General features: G+C 44.9%; 2 long non-coding RNA genes and 1 pseudogene across 3 annotated transcripts; all 3 read left to right on the forward strand.

Annotated features, from left to right (window-relative positions):
- The first annotated feature begins 5222 nt into the window (after positions 1 to 5222).
- On the forward strand, positions 5223 to 7586 carry LOC144987341 (tripartite motif-containing protein 16-like; annotated as a pseudogene).
- A 3476-nt stretch (positions 7587 to 11062) lies between these two features.
- On the forward strand, positions 11063 to 12886 carry LOC144987145 (uncharacterized). 2 transcript variants are annotated; one of them, XR_013651018.1, is made up of 6 exons: positions 11063 to 11244; positions 11356 to 11463; positions 11579 to 11761; positions 11856 to 11981; positions 12161 to 12595; positions 12673 to 12886. It is a non-coding gene; the product is annotated as an uncharacterized LOC144987145 (long non-coding RNA). The 2 variants fall into 2 exon arrangements; XR_013651019.1 differs by having other exon boundaries at positions 11356 to 11441.
- A 7162-nt stretch (positions 12887 to 20048) lies between these two features.
- Positions 20049 to 20769, forward strand: LOC144987068 (uncharacterized). The gene is made up of 2 exons (XR_013650930.1): positions 20049 to 20517; positions 20600 to 20769. It is a non-coding gene; the product is annotated as an uncharacterized LOC144987068 (long non-coding RNA).
- Positions 20770 to 25304: the final 4535 nt, after the last annotated feature.

The raw sequence follows: 25304 nt of genomic DNA on the forward strand, positions 1-25304 counted from the left end.
GGAAAAACAAACACTTGTCCTGCTTAACATGCAAACCATATTCTCCTAACCTTCTCAACACTGCATCCAATGCTCGCAGATGAGTCTCTTCATCTGGTCCACTGACCAAAATGTCATCCAAGTAACAGTGGGTAAATGGTAACCCCAAGAGCACCTGATCCATCGCTTTCTGAAATAACGCGGGTGCAGAAGCGATCCCAAATGGCAAACGATTGAAACAGAACAACCGTTTTTCAGTTGAGATGGTTAGCAACTTCTTTGACTCCTCCTCAACTTCCATCTGCAGGTATGCATTTGATAAGTCCAATTTGCTGAAGCGTTGGCCTCCAGCCAAGGATGCAAACAAATCCTCAATGCGTGGAATTGGGTATTTGTCTACGCAGAGAACTGGGTTGATGGTTACTTTAAAGTCCCCGCACAGCCTCACAGTGCCATCCTTCTTGCTGACTGGAACCACGGGCGTGGCCCAGTTACTGTGATCGACAGGGGAAATGACACCCAGACTAACCACGCGTTTAAGTTCAGCTTCCACCTTTGGTTGAAGAGCATACGGCACCTTACGTGGGGGATGAAATTTGGGCACACAATCATCCTTTAGCGTCACTCTTGCTTTAATTCCCTTTAGCGTGCCCAACTTGGTAGAGAAAACTGCAGCATGTCTCTTTAATACACTTTGTAAGCTTTCTTTCTCACCTTGTTCTACCATCAACACTGACTTTAAGTCTTTCCAGTTCAGTCTAATGGCTCTGAGCCACTCTCTACCAAAAAGTGGTGGAGCATCAACCTTCACAACATACAACGGCAGGGTTGCCAACTGATTATTTAGCCTTACTTTCACTTTAATGACACCCTCCGGTGTAAGCGGCTCTCCCGTGTTAGTTTTCAGGATTACATCAGTGGACTGTAGTGGCACTTGTTTCAGTTTGGTTTCATACAGTGTCACAGGGATCAAAGACACTTCAGCCCCTGTGTCCAGCTCCATTTCCATTTCTTGCCCATTTACTGTAGGCAACACTGTGATCCGACTGTATTTCTTATTACTTGTGACAGAGTTTAGTGCCAACTCTTCATCAGTGTGACTTTCAACTTCTTCGCTTTCACCCTCATTTGCATCAACTCGATACACCCTCTTCTTATCTCGAACTTTGTACTTGGTCGATTTACCTTTAAAGACTTGTTTATTCTGTTTTTGTTTCTTTGCAACTTCTGAGAAGCCTTTACTCTTACACATCCTACTAATGTGACCCTTATTTCCACACTGGTGACAGTCACGGTCCTTGTACCAACAGTCATCCTCTGTATGGTTTGTTTTACCACATCTTCTGCACTTCATGGTGGGTTTCTGGGAAATTACAGCATTCACTTTCAATGACCCGCTCAGCTGCTGTGCATCCCGTGCCACCGTCTCAGCTGCCACCGCCAAGTTGACTGCCTTCTGGAAAGTGAGGTTTTCTTCAATCAGCAGGCGCTTCTGCACAGTCTCCCCTTTCAGACCGCACACAAATCTGTCCCGCAGTGCATCTTCCAGATATGCGCCAAACTCACAATGTTCGGAAAGTCTCTTCAAAACAGCCACGTACTGCGATGCCGTTTCTCCTTCCTCTTGATTTCGCATGTGGAACCTGAACCTCTCCGCGATGACCAGTGGTTTCGGAGCGAAATGGTTCTGCAACACATCTGTAATGTCTTTATAAGTCATTTCACCAAGCTTCACTGGAGCAATCAAGCTGCGCAGTAATCCATACGTCTTCGGACCCATCACACTCAGCAACACCGGGACTTTCTTGGCGTCCTCAATGCCGTTTGCGAGAACAAAATGCTCAAACCTCTCAATATATGTCATCCATTGCTCCCCGGACTCTTCAAATGGGTCCATGTGTCCAATCATTCTTGCCATGATGCGTCTGTCTTCCTAGACGACGGGTCTTTGATGTCGAAGACACGTGCCCCACTCCCAGCTAGCTCAATAGCCGTTATCTCACAGCGTGGACGTCCGTCAGTCACCAGCACTCGGCGTATCCGTCACTTCCACCGCATAGCAGACACTGGAGTCACACCTCGTCGCCAAAATATGTTGTGTTTGTGGCCTTTGGTGCTGCACAAATCAGTCATCAGGCGGACTTGGAAGCTCAGTTCGTTTTTATTCTGTTCCACAGCTTCAACATACACTTGTTCGTCTTGCTGAACAGCCCATCTGGAAGCCCACCGGCGCCCCCTTGTGGTCGCCAACATAATAACAGTTCTAACACATAACATCTTGATTTTGTCACCTCCTATTTATGTTCTCAATAAAAGCAGCACGAGGAGAGGCAAACCTTTGAGAAGAGAAGTGTGGTGGTTGTCTTCTGTCACACTGCCTTCTTCTCCCTTGTGCATGAGAAAATTGATTCTTGTTGTGGTCTGTTGTTTCTAATTGTGTTTTTCTTTAATGTCTAGATGCATTTATCTGACAATTTTATAGGAGCTTCATAATATTTTAGGAAGGTTTCAGACCCCTAAAACAGGCCTGAGGCTACCTTTACATGGCTGCATCGACTGGTCATCTTCAATGAAAAGTGTAGGTAAACGCACGTCAACCTGATCTTCAAGCTATTGCGTCCAGAATGCCGGTCACAGACTCTACGTAAAACTTTGGTATTTATTGATCACACGCTGGAAGTTAAAGCGGTTTAAGTTCTTGGCAGCTGGAACGCAGCAACGCTGAACGGTGACCAATCAGAACTTGGATTTGGTAGTGACGTGTTCATAGCTTCATTTTGAAAACATGGCAATGCCAACCATTATAAACATGATCAGGAACTGTGCTAGTAAAAGGAAAAAAGACCAAAGAAGAGGAAGCCCCTTCCTGTGTGTCTGGTGTGAACAGGATGGTGTCTGCTGAAGCCCCAAATGCAGAAACTCAGGAGTTGAAGTTGAACTTTTTGCTCAGACTGCACTAACAATGTTGGTCCAGCAGATGGCGCCAGACTCCAAAGCCTGGTGGACACACAGACAGCAGGAAGGTGGGCTGTGGTCAACAGGTATTCCTCTGTATTTATTCTGTAGAATTCTCTGTGAAGTTTGATGCTGGTCCGTCTGTAGGTTATTCAGGGGCTCCCATGGGGCTCCTCCCTTCTCATTTACCCCTCCTAATGTGTCACAATCTTCTCTTGGTGAAGTTTGCTTTGCAGTTCATCAGAATCTGAACCTGGAGATGAGAGCTTCGTTTCAGAATGCCCTGGTTTCTGTCCCATCAGACATATTTGATTGATCCTGAAAGTCTGAGCCAAACTTTGCTGTTTTTTACGAGGATCTCTGAATTTTCTTTATTTCTAAAGTTTGTGAGTAAATGTGCTGTGAAGTTATTTAAAAAGATAGAAAAGCTGAACATAATAGAAAAGTCCTTACCATGAACTTTGACCTGGATTTGGCCCTAAATACCAACAGAAGGCAGGGGGAAATGTATTTATGGATCTGTGTATTATATGGATCTGTCTACATTTGGGGATTTCAAATGTCTTTTTCAACAACAGAAACAAACAAATGAAAATAAAAGTAAACATTGATTTAAGAAAACAAAACAAAATTTGCAATAATATCATCTGGTTATATCAGTCTTTGTTAAAAAAGGCAACTTAGTTTTTTTTGTTTTATTATTATTTAGTGATATAAATAAAGAAAATATATTTTTTTATGATTTAGAAGTAGATTTTTGTTTGAAATGTGGAAACAAACAAACAGTAGGTTATAAGATCTTCAGGCCATAAATGATGTTTATATTCCCCAATTTCACGTTTCCTAGAACTTAGTTTCACAATTGGCCTCCAGCATTGAACATGGTGGGTAACCTCTATAGCCTGTAATACAATGGCTTGTTAAAGATATATGTACATGATCAATAAGGTTCTATAGCCAATGATAGGATTTGTTCTCAGTATTGTCACAGAGTAGGGTATCTCAATTTTAAAATTCTTTTAATGGTTTATTAATGTCATTATGGTCTTGGGCCTTCTTATGTAAATGATATTCTAAAGTATGAGCCCTCGTGGACCCTGAGGTCCTCTGGCACCGGCCTCCTAGTTGTTCCTAAGGTGAGGACCAAGACACACGGTGAGGCTTCATTCCACCATCACTGTCCTCTCCTGTGGAACAGCCTGCTGGAGAACCTCAGGGCCGCAGAGACTGTAGAGGTTTTTAAGAAGAGGCTCAAGACCCACCTATTTAGTCTGGCTTTTACATGACTTAGGTAATTGTCTTTTATTATTTATCTATTTATTAATTTATTTATTTTATTTACTTTTTTAGGAACTCTTATTATTATATTTATGTTTTTAATATCCTACTCTCTTTATTTTCATTATACTTATGATATTTAAGGTTATGTTTTAATCGTCTTATGTATCTTATTTCTTTATTACTGATATTGCTTTATCCTATTTTATTTATATTGTTTTTATTTTATTATAAGTTCTATTCTGATGTTTTCTAATCCAGTAATTCCTCTTAGGGATCCATAGTTCTGGGGACTACCAGCTTCACCTGTAGGGGGTGCTGTTGCTGCGGTGCCCGTTCTCATTAGGCTGGCTGGGGTCCCGCTCTGTGGTCTAATAGCCATGGAGTGGGCCCTAGGCTGCTCTGTATTGGGGGGGGGGGGGGGGGTGCTGTGGTAATGACCCCCAGGGTCGAGCTGGGCCTTGGAATAAATGGATTCCCATGATGTGATGTTTTTGTTCAGGGTTTTACTGGGGGAACTGACTGAGGGGGAGGGGACCTGGTGAGGTAGGGGTCCCATCTTTGTGTGATTGTCCTGTGTTTTCTGTTTTTAATAATTTTCATTTGTTATGACTATTTCATCTGCTTTTATATTAAGCACTTTGTGTTTTTAACTGAAATGAAAGGCGCTATAGAAATCAATTCAGTTTGAGTTTGATCTGTTCTAAGACGATCCTCTCAAAACATTTCATCATCAACGGGGAGAGGGCAACTGGACGGTAGTCATTGAGTGTTGTGACAGCATGGTTTTTGGGGCACAGGAACAATGGTTGTGGGTTTGAGGCAGGTGGGGACTGTGGACAGCTGTAAGGAGAGGTTGAAAATGTTAGTGAACATGCCAGACAGCTGGTCAGTGCAGGACTTCAATAGACGGCCTGTCACCCCATCCGGTCCTGCTGCTTTTGCAGTTCTGATCCTTTTTAGGGTGGATCTCACCTGGTGCTGCTCAAGCGTGAGTGTTAACACTCTGAAAGGGTTAACAGATCAGGACTCCTCTTCCTCATCTGCAGCTCCTCCTCTGTCATGATGGGCGTCACCAACAGGAAGAGAAGAAAGAAGCTGATTGGCTGAACTCACAGTGAAACCATCTGGTTGGAGGATCAGAGTCAAACCGGTTTCTGAGGAAGTGAAACTCTCACAGTCTGTGTGTCTGAGAGGAGAAATGGCGCAGAAAGGAGTGGATCTGGATGAAGAAAGCTTCAGCTGTTCCATCTGTCTGGATCTGCTGAAGGATCCCGTGACTATTCCCTGTGGACACAGCTACTGCATGAAGTGTCTTCAAGGATTGTGGGATGCAGAGGAGAAAGTCCACAGCTGTCCTCAGTGCAGGAAGACCTTCACACAGAGGCCTGTTCTAGGGAAAAATGTCATGTTAGCAGCTTTAGTGGAGCAGCTGAAGAAGACCGGACTCCAAGCTGCTCCTGCTGGTCTCTGCTATGCTGGACCTGAAGATGTGGTCTGTGACGTCTGCACTGGAAGAAAACTGAAAGCCATCAAGTCCTGCTTGAGCTGTCTGGCCTCTTACTGTGAGGAACACCTTCAGCCTCATTTGAAAGCAGCTGCATTGAAGAAACACAAGCTGGTGGAACCCTCCAAGAACCTGCAGGAGAACATCTGCTCCCGTCATGATGAGGTGATGAAGATGTTCTGTCGCACTGATCAGAAGAGCATCTGTTATCTCTGCTCTGTGGATGAACATAGAGGCCACGACACAGTCTCAGCTGCAGCAGAAAGGACTGAGAAGCAGAGAGAGCTGGAGGAGAGTCAGCAACAAATCCAGCAGAGAATCCAGGACAGAGAGAAAGAGGTGAAGCTGCTTCAACAGGAGGTGGAGGCCATCAATCACTCTGCTGATCAAAGCGTGGAGGACAGTGAGAAGATCTTCACTGAGATGATCTGCTCCTCCAGAAAAGAAGCCGTGATGTGGAGCAGCAGATCAGATCCCAGCAGCAAACTGAAGTGAGGCGAGTCAAAGGTCTTCAGGAGGAGCTGGAGCAGGACATGGCTGAGCTGAAGAGGAGAGACGCTGAGCTGAAGCAGCTCTGCCTCACAGAGGATCACAGCCACTTTCTGCTCAACTACCCCTCACTGCCACCACTCAGTGAGTCCACCCCCTCAGCCAGCATCCATGTCCGTCCTCTGACATACTTTGAGGATGTGACAGCAGCTGTGTCAGAGCTCAGAGACAAACTGCAGGACATTCTGAGAGAGGAATGGACAAACATCTCACTGAGAGTCTCTCATCTGGACGTTTTACTGTCAGAACCAGAACCAAAGAGCAGAGCTGACTTCCTCAGATATTCATGTCAAATCACACTGGATCCAAACACAGCAAACAGAAAACTGTTACTGTCAGAGGAGAACAGAAAGGTGACAGTGATGGAAAAACCTCAGTCTGATTCTGATCATCCAGACAGATTTCCTTTTCTTCAGGTTTTGAGTAGAGAGAGTCTGACTGGACGTTGTTACTGGGAGGTGGAGAGGAGAGGAAAATATTTTGGTGTAGCAGTCGCATACAAGAACATCAGCAGATCTGGAGATGAAAGTTTATTTGGTTCTAATGATAAATCTTGGGCATTAGTTTGTTATCCAGACAGTTTCTCATTTGTCCACAACAGCATAAAAACCTCCATCTCAGCTCCTGTTCCCTCCAGAGTAGGAGTGTACCTGGATCACAGAGCAGGTGTTCTGTCCTTCTACAGCGTCTCTGAAAGCAGGACTCTCCTCCACAGAGTCCAGACCACTTTCACTCAGCCGCTCCATGCTGGACTGTGGGTGTGTGTTTATGTTGGAGACACAGCAGAGTTGTGTAAAGTGAAATAGTTCCTGAAAGAAGTGAAATGTTTGTTTTCAGTGATTTCTCTGCTTTGGATCATTTAGAACTAAACGTTTGAACTGTTCAGATTCTGTGGAGAAATGTTTGTAGTCAGAAATAGAGAGAAATGAAAATCTCTAGAATGTGGATTGGAGACATTTTGGAACATGAATGTCAAACTTTTGGGAGTCAAATCTGTTTTCTTTTGGTTTCTTTGAATTCAAATTTCACACATGTTTTTGTGTTGTTGTCATGGGAACTGAAGGAAGCTGCAGCACAAATGGAATCAGTGAGGTCACAATCCCAGACTTTCTCTGGTTTGTTCTCCACAGAAACGACAAGAGAAGAAGCTGAAGGAGAAGATTGTGTTTGTGGAAAGAAGAACATTTACAACTTTGTTTTCTTTCTGCTTCATTTGACAACTTTGGATTGAGGATTTGTGTTTTCATGTCTCTGTTCTTCAGAGAAAAGTTGTTTCTGATCATGTGACAATAAAAACCTCCTGATTCTTTTGTCTTCATTCCAGAGTTTGAGTGAAATGTGATGAAGAAAAGTGGGAATAATATGAGGGAAGAACTGAGGCAGTTTTCCTGGAACTCCAGGAATGACAGAGTTCATGTTTAGAGCAGAAACATCTGTTAGTCAGTCTGAGTCCTTTTAGCTTCATTATTGGTAGGATTATTATCAGCTCATGAGTTTCTAAATATGTTGTCCAGAGCTTTATTCCTGGTTGAACAGACCCAGAAGAAGGGTTAGGATTAGGCTAATCCGTGCCAACAACAACATTTAGCTTCTGTCTATGAAGACTCTCATTCATCCAGGTTGATTCCATCATAGTAGTAGGTTTAGGGGCTGTCATCTCAACATTTAGCTTAGGATGCTCTGAAAATTCATGCGGGCAATGCCACAATGTGCATCTTGGTACGACGCTGAAGTTGGCTTCTGATTGGTGAGGACACTAAAGGAACATTCCACTGCATTTTTCACACTAAGACCACATAGAACCGGGTCCTGTTCAGAAACCACAGGACCTGGACTGCTCAAACCTGGATTAAATTAGGATTTAGATAGTAAAGATTACACTAAACACAGTTTCTGATTTGTGAATCCTTTATTTCAGAAAAAAAAAATCTTTACACCTGGTCTGAGGTGGTGTCAGTGTGTGAAATGTGATAAAATCATCTTATTTCACATTTTCACAAATCTAATAAAGGTTTTTGTGTAGCGTCCTCTCTGGGCCGCTAGACGGGGGGATTGGGGGCATAACAAAGGTTTTACAGAATAAGTGAAGATACAGTTTTACAGAATAAAGCAGTGTTTTTCAACCTTTTCTGAGCCACGGCACACTTTAACCTTAAAAAAAATCCCGCGGCACACCAGCATCCAAAAATTAAAAAAAAAGGACAAACTCATAGTCTGTATTGATCTACAGCCCCTGCACAATCTCACATGCATTTTTGAGATAATTGTTACAGAAAAAGCTGGAAGCTGCAGCTGTTTTTTCTAAAAGATGCAATAAAAGTTAAGTTAGAAGATTTAAAAACAGTTTGATGTGTGTTCGTTAGTTTCAATACGTTTAACAACAGATCTCCTTTTGCGCTGTCACTCTCACAACCCAATGCATCATGGGAAATGTAGTGCATAAAACGGCCGAAGATCGGTTTTCGGAGCTTCATTGTTTTGTTCACTTGTTCCACGGTCTGACATCGGATTCTGTGGAAAGCTACAGCGCTAAAGACGAGCTTTAGCTGGTATTTTTGTTAGAACTGAGCGACTTTACGAGCTAAATCGGGACAAGGAAGTGAAGACTTTAAGCACTTCTGATTGGTCAGACCGATGACATGTGATTAACCCCCCCAACACGGGACTTTTCCAAAATACAGCCGAAGGTGCAGCTGAATCGCGGTACTCATTCTTATCAAAATGTCTTTAATAAAATAAAATAAACGCAAAGAAAAAGTATTTTACGATCTTTCATATTCCTAACTCCTCAGTGTTTTATCAGGGCCTGTTTGGATGAACAGAGAGCTAAAATCCTGGAGATGGGAAATGTTTTTAGATCAGTTAATGAGGGCAATTTCCCACGGCACACTTGGCCATCTCCCACGGCACACTAGTGTGCCGCGGCACACTGGTTGAAAAACACTGGAATAAAGGACAGAAAAAAAGTGATTCATTGTCCTAGAGCAGGGGTGTCCAACTCCAGGCCTGGAGGGCCGGCCTCCTGCTGGTTTTCCTGCCTTATCTGCTGCTGATTACCTGGATCAGGTGTGTTTAGCCAATAAGGATCTTCAATGGCAGATTGGTTGGAAAACATGTCGGACATCGGCCCTCCAGGCCTGGATTTGGGGACCCCTGTCCTAGAGTGTGGTAACTCCAACAGGAGGCTGGGTAACTGGGTTGGATTAGGGCAGGGGTCGGCAACCGGCGGCTCCAGAGCCGCACGCGGCTCTTTCCTCCCTTTGCTGCGGCTCTCTGTGTTTTAATAAAATAACTATCATGTTCTCAGATTGTCGTGGTGCCTTTAACACCGTCGGGCAGAAGGAAGAAAACAGCGTGAATGTGCTGATGGGGCGTGTCTGCAGCTGTGAATGCCGACCAGAGTATGTTATGGGATGGAAAGTTCTTCTAAAAAGACAGTCAGTGGTAATCTCGTAGGGGACACATGAGCGCCCCCCAAAAAAAGCCTATTTTTTCCTAGATTAAAGCCACCCATTTCCGCCTAAAATTAATTAAATTTGCGTTAGGACGCGCCTACTATCCTGTCACCTGTCTGCTATGACGACCGTATGTTTCGTGGTCTGTGTAGAACACGCTGGAGGGGGGGGGTTGCACGCGGGGGAAAACAACGAACAGGTAGAGAGAAGGGGGCGGGGCTTAGACTCACCGCTTATGATTCCAGACCCGTAACAAACTTACAGCTGCTTCATAATAAAAAATAGTTGTCATCCATAAAATTAATATAATTTATTGGGTTTACTGGATTTAAAGAAAATAAATAAAAGGAGTCTGCATCAAAGTGAATTTATTTCCATCATCTCATTCATCTTAACTCTGGGTGTTTGACAGACAGAAAAGTCTATTCAAGGTTGTGGAAAATGGACAAAAGATCAAAGGAAACAACGCTCATAAATATTTAAAATAACTAATTAAATAAATATCCTGACAGCTTTTGGAATCAATACAAGTATTGCCAAATGAACTATCGAGCATTGTTCATGCTCTAAAGCAAGTCAGTCCTGAAACCATAAAGCCATTGCAAAAAGGCACCTCTGTCACAAATGGGGGGGGGGGGGGGGGGGGGTTGTTTCAGAAGGTGAAAAGTACTGAGGCAGAGTTACCTGACCAATCTCAGGATTCCAGCAAAGATTCAAGCAGCAGCACATTCGGTTATCCACCAAATGACAAGTCCATTTTAAAAATGCTCAACTACCTTTTGACATACAAAAAGCTTCCAGCAGAACTACCCAAGGCTCTCATTGAAGAGTCTAGAGATGGGAGAACACAGGACAGCTTTCTAAAATGCCTAATCCCAGCAGAAACTAAATGCGTCGAGTGTGAATACCCAAATCATAACCTCAAAAGCCAGGATCCTGACAAGCACAGGTGTAGTTGAAGGTAAGTACTGTTACAGGTCCATCCATCATCTTGTCATCTTGGGTGTGTTTCAGTACATGAGTCTTAATTAATTTGAAATAGCATGTAACCAATAACAATAGTGTATTGTTTCTGTTTTAGGTGTATCAACATACAGAAAGTAATGTCTCAGGTGTGGTATGATATATCAATACCAGCAGTGGGAGGATGGCACCCACAACTGACCACGTAATCTTGTCTTTGCATCTGTGCCTCATGATGAGAAATGCTTTACAGGTGATAATATATTCTGATTATTTGCATGCTTGAAAAATGTTAATTTAATATAACTGTTTAATATGAAATAGAATCACATTAGCCCTGTCATGTTAATTTATTTCAGACACACACGGCTAAAGTCATAGAAATCATCGAGACCACAGAGAGGGTGTCCTTTCCCAACAAGGAGAGGGTACTTCATGCCTATCTTCACTTTGAGGCACTCACAAAACATGAATACACGTTGGCGTGCGTATCATGTGGATACAGTCCAGCTGTCGTTGGAATGGATCTTCACAAAAAAGGTGTCTTCAGTTTGCCAGGTGAGTTAATTAAGCTTTTATATTCCCTTATGCATGATCATTTAAAACGTGCTCATCTCTAAGTTAATAATATAATATACTAATATAATAAATAATAATACTGTTTAACAGTGAGGGAAATCCAAAGCCACCCGGATGATTATGATGATGGTAATGTTGACATAGTGGACTTTTGGGATGCTGTGGCCAGAGAGATGGTAAGACGTGGTTTGATCCCAGGTAAGAAGTTTAAATACACAGCAGTGTAAATACACAACAAGTGTCATGTTTTCTGCATTGTTGGTGCTACAAATAGAGAAATAATCACTAATACTCATCCCATTTGATCCCAAAGTTGGTAGGAAAAACCCTTTCATTCTGCCCCCAAGCTATCATCACTGGTCACCATGGATTGGCCCACACACCAGTCTAGTTCAGTCCTGAATATGAAAAAATTAAAATAGCCAAGGAATGTAACAAAGAGGAATATGACCTGATTAACGAGGAGCGTCTATCTGATAAACTTCTTAACTTAAAGGTAAATTAATATGTGCAAAATCCACCTCCTGACCAAAAATGATCATGATGTATTTAGCAGATTCTTAACAATAATTACTGTCTTTTCAACACAGGTGCAGGAAGTGAGGGCACTTTGCAAACATTTTAGTGTAGACAGCAAAGGCTCCAAAATGGATTTTGTCCTTAAACTGTGGGAGAAGATATCTAATAGGTCCAACTACAACAAGGTGTTTGAGAAGGTTTGGGGTGCCTCTGGTATGTTGAAGAAAAGCTTATATGATCATCAAATTTTCCTTTACTACTTTCAGTTATGATGGTAATAACTTTCTCTACATAGTAGGAATGCCATTTTATTTTTTTTACCTGTTCCTTTGGACAACTGATGTAAACATTATATATTTGGTCTGTTGTCTTACAGGTGGATGGGCTGTGATCACTTGTCCGTGTGGAGTTGTGTACTCAGTTAAGTTTAACCTTTGAGCGGAGAGTTCACGTGACTTTGTTGACATGTTGCTGTCATGGAAGCACTTCCCTAATGTTTTAGTCTATGACTATGAAGCGCGGGGACTGGCATTGCATGCTAACCGCAGGCAGCCAGGAATTTTTGGACCTTTCCATGGAAGGTTGCTGGATCCAACTCCACAGAACATCCAGCAGGTCTCAGAGGGCAAGGTTTTTGTAAACATGCCGTGGCTGAGATGTTCACAGATGGCAGCTGACAAGGATGGACACCCTCTCACCGGATCCTCACAGCATTTTGCTTTAAATGTTTTCCATCAAGGCAACAGCAAAGACGAAACAGACGCTCTAAGGAAACTTGCGCTTGTGCCTGAGCTTGCTGGACTGCCGGAGTGTCAGTAATTGCTATTTACATATTGAACAGACAAATTGAAATTTAAGAACTAATTTCCATTTCATTGATATTTTTAGTAAACACCATAAATGAGCAGAAGGATGTCACCAGTATCCATGGCTTGTTACCTGACATTGCATACTGGGGTCAGAAACTTGTTGAGGAACAGGAACTAATGGTAGAGTGCACCTGCGGTTAACATCCACACACGCCTCCAACACGTTGGCAAGCTTTCCAAGAAATAGCCACGTACTAATGGAGGCTTTTTATTGTAACCCCATCCTGAGTGTGTTACAGACTTCACTTTAATCATTTGTGATTATTCTTTTTATTTTTATTTTGTCTGTTTATGTGAAAAAATATGGCGAGTTTTGCAGTGCCCTTGAAAATTTTCTTGAAATTCTGTGATGAATTAGACATTTTTAAATGTGCTTAAAAGTTCTATTCTGGTTATAACTTACACAGGTTATAGCTTTTAAAGAGTTCTTTTTTTTCTTCCACTAGTTGAACCTTGTTGTTGTTGTTGTTGTTGTTGTTGTTGTTGTTGTTGTTCCCTCTGTCACTTGAGGCTGATGCTTCACTAAAAAGATGCAATCTGAATCCATCTCAGAAGGTACTATTGCAGCTAGAGCTGTTGGACACATACAGTCTTTCTCTGCATGCCTTCAGCGTCTGATAAATTATTTGGGTGACCTGAGATGCCCCTTCAAATATAGTATAATATTGTATTTACCATAATTATAAAAGTTTAGGAGATGGGATGTCCAGGATCTCTTATTAGTGTATTTTCTATCTTTTCATTCTATTGTCTTTGTAGGGGAAGGTGACATGACAACCAGCAGTGGGACAGGAAGGAATGTATGGATCCTTCTGAACTCAACATTTGTTGCCATCTCCAGTATCTACTCTAAGAATGACTTTTTTCTTTGCAGGAAGAATATGCTTTACTACACGGCACCATTGAAACAGCCAAATGGTGCAAGTTGCAGTCCTTTAAAGGAAGATGTTCCCTGCCAGATGTTTTAATGGTGAGGGAGCTTTTCACTTTTTCTAGCATTACATTCCTTCATCTTCTATTCAGTTTCATTCTTTTGGGGTCATGGGGGTTCTGGAGCTTATCCCTGCCACTTGTGGGTGAAGGCAGGGAACATCCTGGACAGTTCGCCAGCCTGTTGCAGGACCCAAATCATACACCCATACACTCTCACATCACACTTATGGACACTTTAGAGTGACCAGTTTACCTATTAAGCATGTTTTTGGACAGTGGCAGGAAGGCCCGGAGAAAACTCACATGTCTAGCATGGGGTCAGGGGTTTTACTTTCCATGTTCAACCCACCTGAGAATATACACTCCTTGAGTTGTGTGAGAATGAGCATAAATGCAAAACGGTTATTACACAATGTCTGTGCAACCTAGGTGTGAAATTATATATTTTACATTGTTATATAATTTTCAATAGAACAAACCTTTGATCAATAAATGACAGGTACAGTTAAACTTTATTTCCAAGAGACTGTAGAATAAAACTGTTAGTCAGCAGCTTTGCTCAGTCTGCCCTTTTCTCCTGTAGCCATAAATAAAAGGGAGCTTTTTCCTAAAGAAAATTCTGGTACATATCCTAAAGGCGGTTAATTGCATTTATTTACGTACATTCAAACACACAAACTGGTGGAAATTCACATTGGTCGCTCGTAATGCATGCAGAAACGATGCACATCGCTCCACTGCCCGCACGCATTTTAAGTGCGTCCAAGGATAAGTCGGCCACACATACTTTATCGGGGTCTGTGAGGCCATATAAAATGTATTAACTCCCTAATACATGCACATGGAAACTTGTAAAAGGCACAAGAAGACGGCAATCAGGGTATAAATTCCCTAATTCAATAATTGTTTTTTTTATTTAGCGCAATTTCAAACTACAGACGTCTCAATGGGCTTTGGACCGGTAATTGTAAAGTAAACATACAATCAAAAAGGGATCATGAATACATAGAAGGCATTAGAATAATACTAAACTTGAACAAAACAAACTAAACTGGCATTCCTGCCTCCCATTACAAACATGGCTGAGCAATATCCCGTCATGCATCACACATACCCAAGATGCATTTTGGCCAATTACCGTGTCCCTGTAATTGAGGTGTAACAAGACTAATGACTGGCTGATTGAAATGCATCTTGGGTATGCGTGATGCATCTTGGGATATTGCTCACATCCATCTTGGGCTGCAGCTATCGATTCTTTTTTTTAATCGATTAATCTAGCACTTAATTGATCGATAAATCGGATAAAACGATTTGTGTTTTTGAACAACCAAAACAAATGATGCATAACAAAAATGACGTGGCTGTAAAATGAACAAGCATTTGGCTTTTATTTCTCAATAGAGGTATTTATTTCCAAGTCCAAAAGTTTGGCTCCAAAAGTTAAGTGCCAAGTTGGCATTGCCAACAATTATAGAACAATGTACAGTTCAGTGAACTTACTGTAACATGTACTGTAAAACTAATATGAATATAAACTTAGTTTTTGCCTTCTTAATACACATTACAAAAAAGGATTGCACCTTCTGCAAATTTAGTTTAGTTAACTTGAGAACAAAACATGAATATAAAATCAAGCCAAACAGGTACACAATGTATAAAAAATATGTAAAAACAATTATAAACAATTATAAATAAGCTGTAATCTCAAAACAAACATCAAAATGTACGTGTGTGTGAGAGAGAGATTTCAGATTGATTCTACAACAGCTTTTAGTTGCAATGGAGAAACGTCAACATATCCACATGCTCAGCACTCAGGCTTGCCCTGCGTTTTGAGGCAATGTTCCCAGCAGCAGAGAACAGGCGCTCTGAGGGTGTTGATGTTGCTGGGATCCCCAAGAAAGACTTTGCCAGCTGTGCCAAGGTTGGATATCTTGCCTCATTTATTCTCCACCATGGCAGTGGATTTGTCATGGTGCCTCTGTCAGACTCCTCCCCCTCCAGCTTGGCTCCACTCTGCTCCTGATTATTCTCCAGCTGCCGTTACTCAACTCATCAACCTCTGCTGCTTAAAAGGAGACCCAACGCCAATAATCAGCGCCAGATCGTTGCCCATTATGGTGACTAGCCTGGTCTCGTCCAGCTCTAGTACATCTGGTTGAATTTCTAGTTCTAGCACTTAATCTTGTTTCCTTGTCCCAGGAATCCTGTCCAAGAGTGACGTCAGCACAGTCTCCAGCCTGCTGTCAGGAAGGATCAGAGAACTGCCGCGTCCGCACCTCCAGCCGTGCCACAGACTATCCATCTGGATCACCTCTCACCAACCCTCTTTGCCAGCCTCAAAGAAAATAATAAACCCTTCTTACCTGCCACGTCCCGGACCTCTTTCTGGGTTCCAGCATCTGGGTTCGCCCTGCCTTGAAATCATGACAGAACGATCTGGCCAAACCCCGGACCCAGCTGACCCGGAGGGACTCCGCTACGCGGTCAGCCAGCAAGGTATCGCGTTAGGGCGTCAAGCCGACGCCCTCTCTCAAGTTGCGTCCGCCCAGCAGGAACTGTTTCAGCGCCTGGATAGTTTAACGCAGACTTTAATGGATTTATCTGGTCGGGTAGCTAGCCCCGCTGCTACGGCTACACTTCCGGCTCCTAGTAACGCCGTCACTTCCGTTTCCTCTCCAAGTCCGGAAAACTTCCGGTTGCAACCTGAGCCATTCTTCGGCAACGTAGAGGCATGTGGTGGCTTCCTACTCCAGTGTCGTTTGTTATTCCAACAAGCTCCTAGTTATTATCAGTCCGACCTTAGCAAAATAACCTTGGTTGTTAATTCTCTTCGCAACAAAGCCTTACAGTGGGCTCAGGCGTTCTTAGCAGTCAACCCTACTTCTCACCTCTCTTTTGAACATTTCATACGGGAGTTTCAGCTGGTTTTTGATCATCCTAAAAAGCAGGAAGAGGCCACACGTAAGCTGCTAACCCTGAAACAACGTAACCGGTCCGTCAGCGACCATGTCATAGATTTCAGGATCCTGGCAGTGGAGGCAGGATGGACCGATCCCGCGTTACGAGGAGTGTTCTATCAATCCCTGAATGATGACATAAAGGACCATCTATGTACGCAACCGGAGACGCACTCGTTTGAGGATCTCGTCACCGCTGCCCTGCGCTCAGACACCCGCCTAAAAGAGAGACGTCATGAACGGACTTCAAATCCCCGCAAAAGTCCCGTGCGTTCAGCCCAAGGTAATGCGCCGCACTCTTCACCTGCTCACACGTCTGAACATTCCAGCAGTCCTCCTGAGGAACCCATGCAGATCGGGCACTCCAAGCTCTCTTCCGAGGAGCGGCAGAGACGTCGAGCTGAAGGTGCGTGCTTCTATTGCGGTAAAACTGGACATCTTATCAATAAGTGTGCAGCACGTTTAAACTTTGCAGCCCCCCGCTAGACGACAGGCCGCGGGCGGGTGATAGATCCCCTGTTTCCAAGCACTTCCTCTATGTTCCTGTCAAGTTATGTCATGCATCCAAGATTGTTGAGTCCCAGGCCCTCATTGACTCTGGAGCTGAACAGAGTCTCATAGACCAAAGCCTTGTTTCTCAGCTGTCTCTGCCCACAGAAGAACTTCAAGTCCCGGTCAAAACCGCTGGTTTGGGTGGTCAGCATCTGTCTATCATCACTCACCGTACCAAACCCGTACTTCTCGTCACCTCCGGCAACCATCGTGAGTCCATCCAGTTTTTTGTTACCCACTCCCCTCAGAACCCAGTCGTATTGGGGTTTTCGTGGTTACAACGTCATAATCCTCAGTTTGATTGGAGTAATCACCGGCTTACTGATTGGAGCAGATTCTGCCTCGCTAACTGTATGCTCTCTGCCATTCCTTCAGTGGACGTCACCCCGGTGATTACTTCTGAGCAGATTGATCTTTCTAACGTCCCTGAATGTTACCACGATTTACGCACTGTCTTTAGCAAATCCAAAGCCAGTTCGCTTCCCCCCCACAGGCCGTATGACTGTACCATCAACTTACTGGAAGGCGCCCCCCTTCCTAAGGGTCGACTATTTAATCTTTCCGGGCCCGAAAAGGCCGCCATGGAAAGTTACATACAGGAGGCCCTCACCTCTGGTCACATTCGTCCCTCATCTTCCCCCGTCGGTGCCGGGTTTTTTTTCGTACAGAAAAAAGACAAATCTCTCAGGCCCTGTATCGACTATCGTGAACTTAATCAAATAACCATCAAAGACAAGTACTCTCTTCCTCTCATTAGTTCCGTTTTCGACTCCATCCAGGAGGCCCGCATCTTTTCCAAACTTGACTTACGTAACGCTTATCATCTGGTCCGGATTAAGGAGGGGGACGAATGGAAAACCGCGTTTAGTACTCCCCTGGGTCATTTTGAGTATCTTGTCATGCCCTTCGGCCTTACTAACGCCCCCGCAGTTTTTCAGCGTCTTGTCAATGACGTTCTCCGCGACTTTATCAACCGTTTCGTGTTTGTCTATCTCGATGACATTCTCATCTACTCCAAAGACCCCAGTCAACACCCAGCTCATGTTCGTCAGGTTCTGCAAAGGCTCTTAGAGAATCAGCTATTCGTCAAGGCCGAGAAATGCCAGTTCCACTCATCCGTCATTCCATTTTTAGGGTATATTTTCGAGGCAGGCGGTATCCGTCCAGATCCAGCTAAGATTGAAGCAGTTTCCCAGTGGGAACCCCCCACCACACGCAGAAAACTACAGCAATTTCTCGGATTCGCAAACTTTTACCGTCGTTTCATTAGGAATTATAGTAGTATCGCCGCTCCACTCACCCAGCTCACATCTACCACCAGATCTTTTCAATGGAACACCATGGCCCAGCATGCTTTTGACACCCTCAAGAAACTTTTTGTGTCTGCTCCCATTCTAATACAACCTGATCCTACCAGGCAGTTTGTGGTAGAGGTCGACGCTTCGGACACTGGGGTTGGGGCGGTCCTGTCCCAGCGGGAGGAGAAAACCGGGAAGCTCAAACCCTGTGCTTTTTATTCTAAGAAACTCACCCCCACAGAAAGAAATTACGACGTGGGAAACCGAGAACTACTCGCTATCAAACTTGCTTTGGAGGAGTGGCGGCACTGGCTGGAGGGAGCGGCACAACCATTTATAGTCTGGACGGATCACAAGAATCTTGCATACCTCCGTACTGCTAAAAGATTAAACTCTCGTCAAGCCGCTGGTGTTTGTTTTTTGACCGTTTTAATTTTTCCATTACCTACAGACCAGGCAGTCGCAACATAAAACCAGACGCCCTTTCCCGCAAATACAGCTCCTCCGACGATCCCGACTCCGCTACCAACATCATCCCCTCCACATACATAATTGGGGCACTCACCTGGGACATCGAGACTAAAGTCATTCAGGCTCAAGGTGAGGATACCGACCATCCTGATCCTCCTCCTGGTACCTTGTATGTGCCTCGATCCTTAAGGTCCGACACTATTACCTGGGCTCATGCGTCTCGCATCGCCTGTCATGGTGGTGTAGCCAGAACACTACATCTTCTCCGTCGACGCTTCTACTGGCCTTCCATGGCCAAGGACGTCAAAGAGTACGTGGCTGCCTGTCCGACCTGCGCCCGCTCAAAAACTTCCAACCGTCCTCCATCCGGTTTGCTCCATCCACTGTCCACTCCCAGCCGTCCTTGGTCCCACATAGCTGTCGACTTTGTCACTGGCCTTCCCGTCTCTCAGGGTAACACTGTAATCTTGACTGTCATTGATCGTTTCTCCAAGTTCGTGCATTTCATTCCCCTCCCTCAGTTGCCTACAGCCACAGAAACTGCTGACGCTCTGGTTCACAACGTGTTTCGCCATCACGGGCTGCCATTGGACATCGTCTCAGACCGCGGACCCCAGTTCGTGTCTCAGGTCTGGAAGGCCTTCTGCACAGCCTTGGGCGCCACCATCAGCCTTACTTCCGGATACCATCCCCAATCTAACGGGCAGGCTGAGCGTGTCAATCAGGAGCTCGAGGCCTCCCTGCGCTGCCTCGTTGACCGTAATTCTACGGACTGGTCAAGGTACTTAGTTTGGGCTGAATATGCGCATAATACTCACCCTTCCTCCGCCACAGGTCTGTCTCCGTTTGAGGCGGCCCTCGGGTACCCACCACCGCTGTTTCCCTCTCATGAACTAGACTTGGCAGTGCCCTCGGTTCAGGACCACCTCAAGAGATGCCAAGACATCTGGCATCTAACCAGGGCTGCTCTCCTCCGCACCAAGGAGAGCAACTGCCGGACAGCCAATCGTCGCAGGGTGGTGGGCCCTACCTACCAGCCAGGTCAGAGGGTCTGGTTGTCCTCACGGAACATACCCATTCATGCCACCTCTCGGAAGCTTGCTCCTCGTTTTATTGGTCCCTACACCATCGAGAAGGTCATCAGTCCCTCCTGTGTCCGGCTACGATTGCCTGCGGCTCTCAAGATTCACCCTACGTTCCATGTGTCTCAGCTCAAGCCTGTTCAGGACAGCACGCTTTGCCCGCCTTCCACGTCCCCACCACCCGCCCGGCTCATTGATGGTGCGCCTGCCTATACGGTCAGCCGCATTCTGGACGTCCGACGCCGGGGTCGTGGCCACCAGTTTCTGGTGGATTGGGAGGGTTACGGTCCGGAGGAACGCTCTTGGGTCTCCCGTTCCCTCATCCTGGACCCTTCCCTGATCTCTGACTTCTATCGTGCCCACCCGGATCGGCGTCCGGGACCGCCTGGAGGCGGTCGTTGAGGGGGGGGTACTGTCATGGTGCCTCTGTCAGACTCCTCCCCCTCCAGCTTGGCTCCACTCTGCTCCTGATTATTCTCCAGCTGCCGTTACTCAACTCATCAACCTCTGCTGCTTAAAAGGAGACCCAACGCCAATAATCAGCGCCAGATCGTTGCCCATTATGGTGACTAGCCTGGTCTCGTCCAGCTCTAGTACATCTGGTTGAATTTCTAGTTCTAGCACTTAATCTTGTTTCCTTGTCCCAGGAATCCTGTCCAAGAGTGACGTCAGCACAGTCTCCAGCCTGCTGTCAGGAAGGATCAGAGAACTGCCGCGTCCGCACCTCCAGCCGTGCCACAGACTATCCATCTGGATCACCTCTCACCAACCCTCTTTGCCAGCCTCAAAGAAAATAATAAACCCTTCTTACCTGCCACGTCCCGGACCTCTTTCTGGGTTCCAGCATCTGGGTTCGCCCTGCCTTGAAATCATGACAGGATTCTCCTTCTTGGAAATAGGCTGTTCACCAAAATACTCCAAGACCTCCCTCTGCACCGCTCTGCTCGTCCTCATCATGATCCTCTTTCATCCTCATCCTCTGATGATCCCAGGATAGTTTTCTGATGTGATCTACCTTTAGTGTGTGTAGCTGATGTGGTGGCAGTGGCTTTCTCTACCGTTACATGTGTTTGTTTTGAGTCCTTTCTGGCAGCTAGTGCCATTGATTGAATACTAGTTTGAACCTTTAACACCTCTTCAGCAGGCAAGAACTTCAGTTTTCTAAACCTGGGGTCCAAAGCAGCAGCCAGAAGGACAGGGTTGGGAGCACCAGATTCAGGTAGAAATTGATACAGCCCTTCCCACCTCTCCATAATCTGCTCTACAGCAGAAGCCTGAAATGCCTTCACTGGTGCAGTTTCAGGTTCTGCAGTCAGTGTGGACTTTTTAAGGTTTTGGACCAGCTGTGGAAGGACAGAGAGGGGGACATACTTTTCTCCACTAAAAAATTCTGGAGCTCCTTCAAATGGCCCAAGGACCTGTGTCAGCTCCTCACTGATGTGCCACTGCTCTAGCTTTAGATCCAGATAGTGGTGTTTACCTCTTGGATTGACTGCTGGATCGGAGAGAACTGCAGTCACAAGCCATCGCTGTTCCAGGAGTCTTGATAACATGTGATACGTACTGTTCCACCGGGTACTGACATCCTGTATCAACATGTGTGGTGGCTTTCCCATCTGCTGTTTTTCTTTGAGCTTAGTGCAGGCCAGTTCACTCTTTTTGAAGTGTTCCATTAGGCACCTAGCAGAACCCACACAACTAGCAATTGCTCTGCACAACTAAATTTAAAGTATGCCCTGCACATCTCACAGAAGCCTACCCATGCCTCTCTAAGAATTCTTGCTGCTGCCACCACATTGGCCCCATTGTCATGGACAACTGCCTTTACCTTTTCAAGTGGAATCTCAAATTGGGCAGTTGTCTCCTCTAGCCAGTCTGCAATGTTGGCTGCAGTGTGTCTCTCTTATAGGGGCATTGTGGTTAGGGAGAGGGACTTCATCTCCCAATCTTCCCCCAAGAAGTGGCATGTCACCCCCAGGTAGGCCTCTGTTGCCACCCTGGTCCAAATGTCAGTTGTCAGGGAAACACACTCTGTTTGCTTTAGGACAGCTTTCAATTTATCTGTAATGTCTCGGTGTTTCTTCTCCATCAGTTATGTGAAATATGTTCTTGATGGCAGGCTGTATTTAGAATTGAAAGTTGAGATCATGTCTCTAAATCCCTTGTCCTCCACCATGGACAGTGGCCTCATATCGGTCACAAGCATGTTCAAAATGCTCTCTGTAAAAATGGCGGCCTCTTGAACAGTGCATGACTGAGCTGGGCGAACAAAGCTGTCCATACTCCGTTGTGAAGAGCTGAGAGGGAGAAAAAGAGGAAAAGCCATTTAATTTATGAATATGCACAACAGCTTTCATGCTGTATTTTAACCCCGATATCAAAGTAAATATCTGTTTTATGTAGATTTCTACACCTGCAGCATTTACCATTAGGCTGATTATAATGTCCTCCACAAAAGTACGATTCGATTTGGAGAAGCAGGCCGTGTAGGAAAAATACACTTAACAGAATAGTTATATTAAACTTGTGTCTATAAGTTATACATATTACATATACTATAGGTTATAGTATGCAAGTGAGTTATAAAGCCATCTCATACATGAATTTCTCCTTTAATATGTTATAATATAACCACTAGGTGGAGCTCTAAGCATAATCTATTCTGGTAGTTTAACGCTGAAGAAGAGCTGTAACGTGACTTGCTGTTGAACACGCAGTAAATGCTGACGCACTTTTTGTTCCGTGCGTCTTAACTGAAAAATGAGTACTCCGAGTCTTTATTAAAAACCAACAGGCTGGGGAGTTACATTTTTTGTTGTTGTCTGTAACTATTTGGCAGACGTGACATACAAACAAGGTCTCGCAAAGACTGCAATACAATATTTGTTCCTCCATCACGTCCCGGTGTATACAGTGAATGCATGCTGAAATTATTGTTGCGTGGCTACATAAAAGTTTAAGCAGATGTGATGCATTGCTGCAATTGGTATGACGTGTGTGTGCGTGCGTGTGTTTGTTTGTGTGTGAAGGTGTTCTTTTTTTAGGCTACTCTCTTGCAATTGAACGTGAGTAAAGTTTACTACTTTAAAACGTCAAAGTTAAACATCATATCTAGTCAAATCGCATCACAACTAGAGCTGTGACGGTGTCGAATTTTTCATCGACGCGGTGATGAACCACCAGGGGGCGCGGTGTCGCAGTTAACCGCAACGCCCCCCCCCCCACCCCCCCCCCCCCCAAAAAAAAAAAAACCCACAAAATCCCCCGGCGGCCACATCGGAAATAAATACAAATACAATGTACTATTCTTTTTTAACAAATAACAAAAACAACTAACAACTACATATCTAACTGGTGAACTATCTATAGGTGTTGCAGATTGACTGTGCGTGTGAGCGCAGAGTGTCTTGTGTAGGTATAGGAGGAAGGTGCGCACACGTGTGTTGGGGGTGTGTGTTGATTCATCTGCAGCGGACCGCTCTGGAGCTGCATGCAAGTTTCACCTGTGCTCTCTGGTACAGACATCTTCTCAAAATATTATGTATTGCCCAGTAATAAGCAGACTGCAGACACCTCGTCACCTTTCAGGTAGCCGTGAAGCCTGACACCCATGAAGAACGCGGAGCAGGAGGCTCCGCCTTTGTTTATACAGACAGGTAACGTTACGCTGCAAAAAATAGTTCCCAAACAAAACATGTAGAGATTTCCATGGAAATCTAACAGCGCGCGTTCATGTTTGGTGTCACTAATGCCAGTAGAGCTTGTTGTGCCCCCAACGCAAAATCCTCCAGCGGGCGGCCCTGTCGCGCACTTAAGAACGCACGCAGCTTGTAATGGAAATGAATACAATTGAATGTGTTTAATGTGTTTATTATAGTTCCAATCACGCACAATATGCAGAACGTAAAAAAAGTGCGTTAAAAAAAGTGCAGTGATGCGGTTATCGTCACAGCCCTAATCACAACATTGCTACAAATGCAGTATGGGATTAAAATCAGCCAACATCAATAGGCTTAGACTACGTTAACTTACCTTGTTTCAGCGATGCTTGGTGAAACAGCATAGAGTGGATGTCTTCTGTTCAGATGCTGAAGCATGGAAGATGTGCTGTTGTGGTATGCCAGCTCTATTTTGCCCTAGAGACACTGCACCTTGTTCTCGTCTTTGAGTGTGTAATGATCCCACACTTTAGACAATTTCTGCTGTTTATTTTTAGACCTTTTCTCCGCCATCGCGCCAATTAAATTCAAAAGGTCCGTGTGAATAAACGGTCCGTGTGACCTATAGTGACTTATAGTGCGCGTCATAGGAATTTATCGAGGCTTCGAGGCAGAGTTTTTGCCTCGAGTACTTTTTGTAATCGAGTAACTCGAGGAATCGTTTCAGCCCTACATCCATCCCTGTGTCCGAATTAGTTCATAAAGAATTACATTATTAGCATGAGCTGAGTCATTTAAAGGCATGCAATCATCCTGGTGTTGCGTAATCCAGGCAGTGCTCCGCGTGCCCCGTTCCACCTGACAGACTGAGCCCACACCACCCCTCCCTTTGCAGCCGCGTGTGACACGAGACGGGAGCGCACGGCTGCAGGGACGGCAGTTCACAGGTTTCAGGCTGTAAACTGTGATAGAACAGATAATAGGAAATCAATATTGGCACAGAGTTTTTTCCAAGTGGAGAAATTTGCGCTCTGGACAAATTTCCGTATTACCTGTGCCTAAAACCGGCACTACTGCCCCCCCCCGGCATCGCATCGGCGCGCCCCACTATTTGAGAAGCACTGCTGTTGGGTGTCAGCAGCGTGATGGGATGAGCAATGCAGGGATACCCACCATCACCCACCATGTATCCTTCAGGTGGGTATGTTTTATTTGTGTAAATTGGGCTGTTGCGCAGAACCCGTGAATCATGGACTGATCCAGGATATCCTACAAAAATGTCTAAAAATTTGGCATTCGAGTCACAAAAAGCCTGCATCTGAATGGAATAAAAAAACTTCCTGTTAAAGTAAGAAGCTGCATTTTCTTTTGGGGCCTTGATTTTTTTTTTGTGGCAGCCATCAATGCTCCCCATGAGCTTTTGGAAGGCAGCAGACCCAGCGAGCTGCTAAAAACCAGAGGCGACTAACGGCAGTTCATTACTACTGGGAAGCATGATGACCCTGTGCATCAGCTGGAGGATGCTGTCTGCCATCCTGTGGACAACGTGTGAGGAGTGTGAGGAACCCGAAGCTGCTCCACCAGATGCTCGATGGTCCTGCGGGTCAACCGAAAATCCGGTATTGTGTCAGACTGACCGTCAGCATAGAGGGGCCACGACGTGGAAGACCCTGTAAAATAGAGCATTATTTCA

The sequence above is a fragment of the Oryzias latipes genome, chromosome 18, assembly GCF_053564925.1.
Source record: "Oryzias latipes strain Hd-rR chromosome 18, Olatipes_Hd-rR_3.1".
NCBI lineage: Eukaryota > Metazoa > Chordata > Actinopteri > Beloniformes > Adrianichthyidae > Oryzias > Oryzias latipes.